At 42.7% G+C, this 6,578-nt stretch overlaps 1 long non-coding RNA gene across 1 annotated transcript in view; it reads right to left on the bottom strand.

Annotated features, from left to right (window-relative positions):
• Nucleotides 1-1,857: 1,857 nt before the first annotated feature.
• LOC143488723 (uncharacterized) overlaps nucleotides 1,858-6,578 on the bottom strand; it is a 7,895-nt gene continuing 3,174 nt past the window's right edge. Inside the window, exons 2-3 of the long non-coding RNA XR_013124513.1 lie at nucleotides 3,417-6,578; nucleotides 1,858-3,290 (exon numbers count right to left, since the gene is read on the bottom strand). The exon at nucleotides 3,417-6,578 is cut by the window's right edge and continues 1,027 nt beyond it. This is a non-coding gene — a long non-coding RNA (uncharacterized LOC143488723). The remainder of the gene's footprint in view (nucleotides 3,291-3,416) is intronic.

Below are 6,578 nucleotides of genomic sequence, written 5' to 3'. Positions count from 1 at the left end.
TAAATGTCTGAAAGAAAGACGACTTAACAGACCAGTCCCAGAGAAACACTGCATTTAGAGACCAGCCCCAGTGAAACACTGCATTTAGAGACCAGCCCCAGAGAAACACTGCATTTAGAGACCAGTCCCAGAGAAACACTGCATTTAGAGACCAGTCCCAGAGAAACACTGCATTTAGAGACCAGTCCCAGAGAAACACTGCATTTAGAGACCAGCCCCAGAGAAACACTGCATTTAGAGACCAGTCCCAGAGAAACACTGCATTTAGAGACCAGTCCCAGAGAAACACTGCATTTAGAGACCAGTCCCAGAGAAACACTGCATTTAGAGACCAGCCCCAGAGAAACACTGCAGTAATAATGTAGGGTTAGTAATGTAGATGTATTAATATACAATTATTAATGTAGCATTATTAATGTAAGGTTATTAATGTTGGGTTATTAATGTAGCATGAATTATGTTGGGTTATTAATGTAGCAGTATTAATGCTGGGTTATTAATGTAGCATTATTAATGTAGGGGTATTAATGTAGAGTTATTATTGTAGGGTTACTAATGTAGCATTATTAATGTTGAGTTAATAATGTATGGTTATTATTGTAGCATTATTAATGTTGAGTTATTAATGTACAGTGGGTTGCAAAAGTATTCATACCCCTTGAACATTTTTTTTACAAATAAAAAATTGAAAAGTGCGATGTGCAAAATTATTCAGCCCCCCTGAGTCAATACTTTGTGTAGCCACCTTTTGCTGCAATTACAGCTGCAAGTCTTTTAGGGTATGTCTCCACCAGCTTTGCACATCTAGTGACTGAAATTCTTGCCCATTCCTCCTTGCAAAACAGCTCAAGCTCAGTCAGATTGGATGGAGAGCGTTTGTGAACAGCAGTTTTGAGATCTTGCCACAAATTCTCAATTGGGTTTAGGTCTGGACTTTGACTGGGCCATTCTAACACATGAATATTCTTTTTTTTAAACCACTCCACTGTAGCTCTGGCTTTATGTTTAGGGTCGTTGTCCTGCTGGAAGGTGAACCTCCGCCCCAGTCTCAAATCTTTTGCTGACTCCAACAGGTTTTCTTCTAAGATTGCCCTGTATTTGGCTCCATCCATCTTCCCATCAACTTTGACCAACTTCCCGGTCCCTGCTGAAGAGAAGCACCCCCAGAGCATGATGCTGCCACCACCATATTTGACAGTGGGGATGGTGTTTGCAGAGTGATGTGCAGTGTTATTTCTCCGCCACACATAGCGTTTTGCATTGTGGCCAAAAAGTTCAATTTTGGTCTCGTCTGACCAAAGCACCTTCTTCCACATGTTTGCTGTGTCCTCAACATGGCTTCTGGCAAACTGCAAACGGGACTTCTTATGGTTTTCTTTTAACAATGGCTTTCTCCTTGCCACTCTTCCATAAAGACCACATTTGTGTAGTGCACGACTAATTGTTGTCCTGTGGACAGTTTCCCCCACCTGAGCTGTGGCTCTCTGCATTTCATCCAGAGTCACCATGGGCCTCTTGGCTGCCTCTCTGATCAGTGATCTCCTTGTTCGGCCTGTAAGTTTAGGTGGACGGCCTTGTCTTGGCAGGTTTACTGTGGTGCCATACTCTTTCCATTTCCGGATGATGGATTGAACAGTGCTCCGTGAGATGTTCAAAGCTTGGGAAATCTTTTTATAACCTAAGCCTGCTTTAAACTTCACCAAAACCATATTCCTAACCTGTCTGGTGTGTTCTTTGGACTTCATGATGCTGTTTGCTCCCCAATATTCTCTTAACCAACATCTGAGGCCGTCACGGAGCAGCTGTATTTGTACTGAGATTAGATTACACACAGGTGGAGTCATTAGCAGTCATTAGCAGTCATCAGGCAACTTCTGAATGCAATTGGTTGCACTCAGGGAAAATGGGGCTGAATACTTTTGCACGTCGCACTTATTAGTTTTTTATTTGTAAAAAATGTTTTGATTCATGTATAATTTTCCTTCCACTTCACAATTGTATACCACTTTGTGTTGGTCTTTCACATTAAATTCCAGTGAAATATATTTGTTTGTGGTTGTAATGTGACAAAATATGGAAAAGTTCAAGGGGTATGAATACTTTTGCAACCCACTGTATGGTTATTAGTGTAGCATTATTAATGTTGCGTTACTAATGTAGCATTATTAATGTTGAGTTATTAACATAGGGTTATTACAGTTTTTTGCAGTTGCTAAAACACAATTCCTGAAACTGTGTCTCTTTTGTCGAAACTTAACACACAGAAGCCAATGCTACACACACAACATGCAAAACATCTCACACTTTTGGAAAAAGCACACACTTCAACCAAAACTCTTGCCACTCTTGCCAAAACCATATTTTTGCATCTAAACGCTACACACAAATATCAGATGATTAGCCTTTCTTATATGTGACTACACACTTATGTGATAAATAGAAAACACTACTACCATGGGTTTTTTAATGTTCTGTGTATAGTCTGTTCCAAAAGTATACCATAGTTCACATATAGAGGTTTCTATGCACATTCATAAACACCATGAAGTAAAACAGTAACAAGGTTTATTTACTTTTTGCTTGAGCAGTACACATGGAAACAAAAAGGACAAAAATACTGTACAATAGCAGACAAATGTAGGGTGCATCTCGTCTTGTATTTGGGTCTGGCCACAAGATTTCATCAACATCACAGGTGATGTCCTCTTTGGTAAGACAGCGGGGGAAGTATCTTCTTGAGTGACATATCCAGCCCTGACATGCACCCTCATCAATGTCCCCACAAGCTTCCTCCATCACCTGCAGAAGTGGTATGTGATGGTGGGGTTGGCGGTCATAAACTTTCCACCTCCATGCCGAAAAAAACTCCTCAATAGGGTTGAGGAAAGGTGAGTATGGTGGGAGGTGAAGCACATCAAACTGTGGATGTTCGGTGAACCAATGTCGTACTTGTGTAGCACGGTGGAAACTTACGTTGTCCCAGATGACAACGTACCTGGTCTGTTCTTGTCCATCTCCCTGGTGATGTGGAATGAGTTGTTGTGTAGTGTGTTGAGAAAGGTGATGATGTGAGCAGTGTTGTAAGGACCAAAAGTAGCATGATGATGGACAACACCATTGTGGCAAATGGCTGCGCACATTGTGATGTTCCCACCACGCTGCAGGGACACTGACTATGGCACGGTGTCCTATGACGTTTCTTCCTCTGCGTCTTGTTTTGGCAAGGTTGAAGCTTCATCAATATAAAGGAACTTGTGTTCCACTGCTGCAACATCTAGCTCCATTACTCTCTGAAACCAAACATTACAGTATTACAGTACTGTATTTGACCGAATGAAATGGGCATATATCATACTCAACATTGTGTGGCACAGGACACTGGAGTAAAGTATAAGTAAGAGGATAGCAGAGCATACTTGCACATATTCATAGTGCAGTTCCTTCGCACTGTCAGAGTTGCGCTGAAATGGTTCCCTGTGTAGCTGCTTCATGTACACTTGATGTCTTCTCAGGAGTCGGCCCAGTGCAGGTAGGCTCACTGAATGAATGTTGCTGAAAGTGATGTTGTCAGTAATGATGTACTGTTGTAGTTGTCGTAAAGGTATACTGTTGTTTGATATGACAATGTTCACGATGGCCTCCATGGTCAACCAAAGTGGCCTGGATCTCATCCGTGATGGTTGTTTGTGTTCTTCCTCTTCCTTGTCCTCTTCCTCATCCTCTACCTCTCTGTGAAGTATTAGCCTCCATTGTTGTGCAAACCAAGATTTGCAACTTGTGGCCTCTTTATAGGGATCAAGTTCTGATAACGATTTGTAAAAATTAGCTAGAAGTGTTGTAACGTGTGAGAACTGTGTATGGTATTTTGGTAGGTGAGTGTAGCAGTTGTGTGGCAGTGTTTTCTAAAAGAAACACATGGTTTTCAGTTTTGAATGTTGTGTCTTATGTGAAGAACTGTGTTTAAAGTTTTACAAAAAGTGTGTTTTAGCATTTCTAAATGAGTGTAAGGCAGAGAATGTGCTTAAGGTTTGGCACACCCGGTCAATAGATGGGCTACATGGGTTAGTTGTTTCAGAAATTGTGCTATAAGGACCACTTTTTGTGTCTTAGCAAATGCAAAAAACTGTAATGTAGCGTTATTAATGTAGTGTTATTAGTATAGGATTGAAATGTATAATATGTTAATGTGAATTGAAAAGGGGAGCAAGAAAAGGAGAAGAGATTGTCTCTCTATGAGAGAGAGAGAGAGAGAGAGAGAGAGAGAGAGAGAGAGAGAGTTAAAGTAAAGAGCACGTTGCTGTATTTCACTCTCACGTTTTCATGGTTTTTTTCTCTTCCTTTACATGTCATCCACTGTGAACCCACTTAGACTAACATATTGTCAACTATAATTTCATGAGCTTTACATTTGTGCGGTACAGTGTGATTGAGGGTCTCTGAGGATTGAGCAGTGTGTTATTATGACAGAAACTAGTGTATAATCAGACTCACTCCTCCTCAAGACCTTGATTGAGGTCAGTGTTTATACATGTGTGATTATATATGTCCTCGAACTGTAATTCTGTGTTTTTTGTAGGGGTGAGTGTGCCTGTGAACTGTGTGCTTACAGTGTGTTTGTGTATGGGTAGACAGTGTGTGTGTGTGTGTGTGTGTAACAGTGTTTCCACGATGCATGAGCGTGTCTATGTCACCCGTGTCACTCAAAATGAGAGGCGATTCAGACACATCCACGTGGGACAGGGAGGGTGTGAGATATCCCAGCAGGGAGAGACTCAGCTGGGCCGTGTGATTGGGGCTGAGGGTCTGGCAGGCTGGAGCAGATGTCTTCCTAAACAACTCTCTCTCTAATTGTCACTCTCCGAGCTCATCTTTTCTTACAGAGAGACCCCGGTTGTTGTGACGGAGAATTTCCACGACACTCTCTCTCTTTCTTTCTCTCTCTCTCTCTTCCCCCCTCTCTCTCTTTTATCATTACTACACAAACCAGGTCAAACACACATACAGATTCCAGTCTTATACTGTGGTGTGTTTACTTTGATCTGTTGTTATGGATAATACCTGTGTTGCAGCTAAACAAAGCCTGACATTAATCCCAGTAGTAAAAAGTCCAACCACACACACACACACACCCACACACACAACTACACGTACACCCACACCCACTCTCACCCACTGTGTACACACACACTCACACCCTCCTATACATTCACAGTGTCCATACACTCACACACACACACACACACACCCACTCTCACCCACCTACACCCACTGTGTACACACACACTCACACCCTCCTATACACTCACAGTGTCCATACACTCACTCACTCACACACACAGCGTCCATACACTCACACACACACACACACACACACACACACACACACACACAGTGTCCATACACTCACACACACACACACACACACACACACACACACACACAGTGTCCATACACTCACACTTTCTGTTCAGGATGTCTCAAGAGTTTGTATAATGACCACATAAAGTTGGATTAGATTGTTATCAATTGGTTTCACTGAGTCAGACGTTCACTGAGTCAGATGTTCAATCAGTCAGACGTTCACTGAGTCAGATGTTCAATCAGTCAGATGTTCACTGAGTCAAACATTCACCGAGTCAGACGTTCACCGAGTCAGACGTTCACTGAGTCAGACGTTCAATCAGTCAGCCGTTCACTGAGTCAGACGATCATTGAGTCAGACGATCATTGAGTCAGACGTTCACTGAGTCAGATGTTCACTGAGTCAGACATTCACTCAGTCAGACATTCACTGAGTCAGACGTTCATTGAGTCAAACGTTCACTCAGTCAGACGTTCACTGAGTCAGACGTTCATTGAGTCAAACGTTCACTCAGTCAGACATTCACTCAGTCAGACGTTCACTGAGTCAGATGTTCACTGAGTCAGACGTTCACTGAGACAGACGTTCACTGAGACAGACGTTCACCGAGTCAGATGTTCATTGAATCAGACATTCACTCAGTCAGACATTCATCGAGTCAGACGTTTATTGAGTCAGATGTTCACTGAGTCAGACGTTCACTGAGTCAGACGTTCATTGAGTCAGACGTTCAGAGTCAGACGTTCACTGAGTCAGACGTTCACTGAGTCAGACGTGTTTTCTCTGTCTCTCTCTTACACACACACTGATACTATAGTGCTTGCTGACACAGATACACTATTTCTTTCTCTCTCTTTTAGACAACACACACACACACACACACACACACACACACACACACACACACACACACACACACACACACACCTCAACCGTTCTCCAGATTAGAGAGATCACTGTCTGACAGCTTGACATACGGTGAAAAGGATTACAAGTTCAGAAGAGACTCAGTGAGATGAAAGAGAGAGAAAGAGGAGAGGGAGATAAAGAGATAGAAGTAGAGCCAGAGAGAGAAGGAGGGAGGCAGAGAGGAAGAGGGGGAGAGAGGGAGGCAAGGAGAGATGGAGAGAGAGAAGGAGAGATGGAGAGAAGGAAAGATGGAGAGGGAGAGCAGGAGGGAGGGAGAGACAGTTGAGAGACAGTGAGAGAGACATCA

Source organism: Brachyhypopomus gauderio, unplaced genomic scaffold (assembly GCF_052324685.1).
Source record: "Brachyhypopomus gauderio isolate BG-103 unplaced genomic scaffold, BGAUD_0.2 sc54, whole genome shotgun sequence".
In the NCBI taxonomy this organism is placed as follows: Eukaryota; Metazoa; Chordata; class Actinopteri; order Gymnotiformes; family Hypopomidae; genus Brachyhypopomus; species Brachyhypopomus gauderio.
Note: the sequence above shows the minus strand (reverse complement) of the source record. Positions and strands in the feature narration are given on the sequence as shown.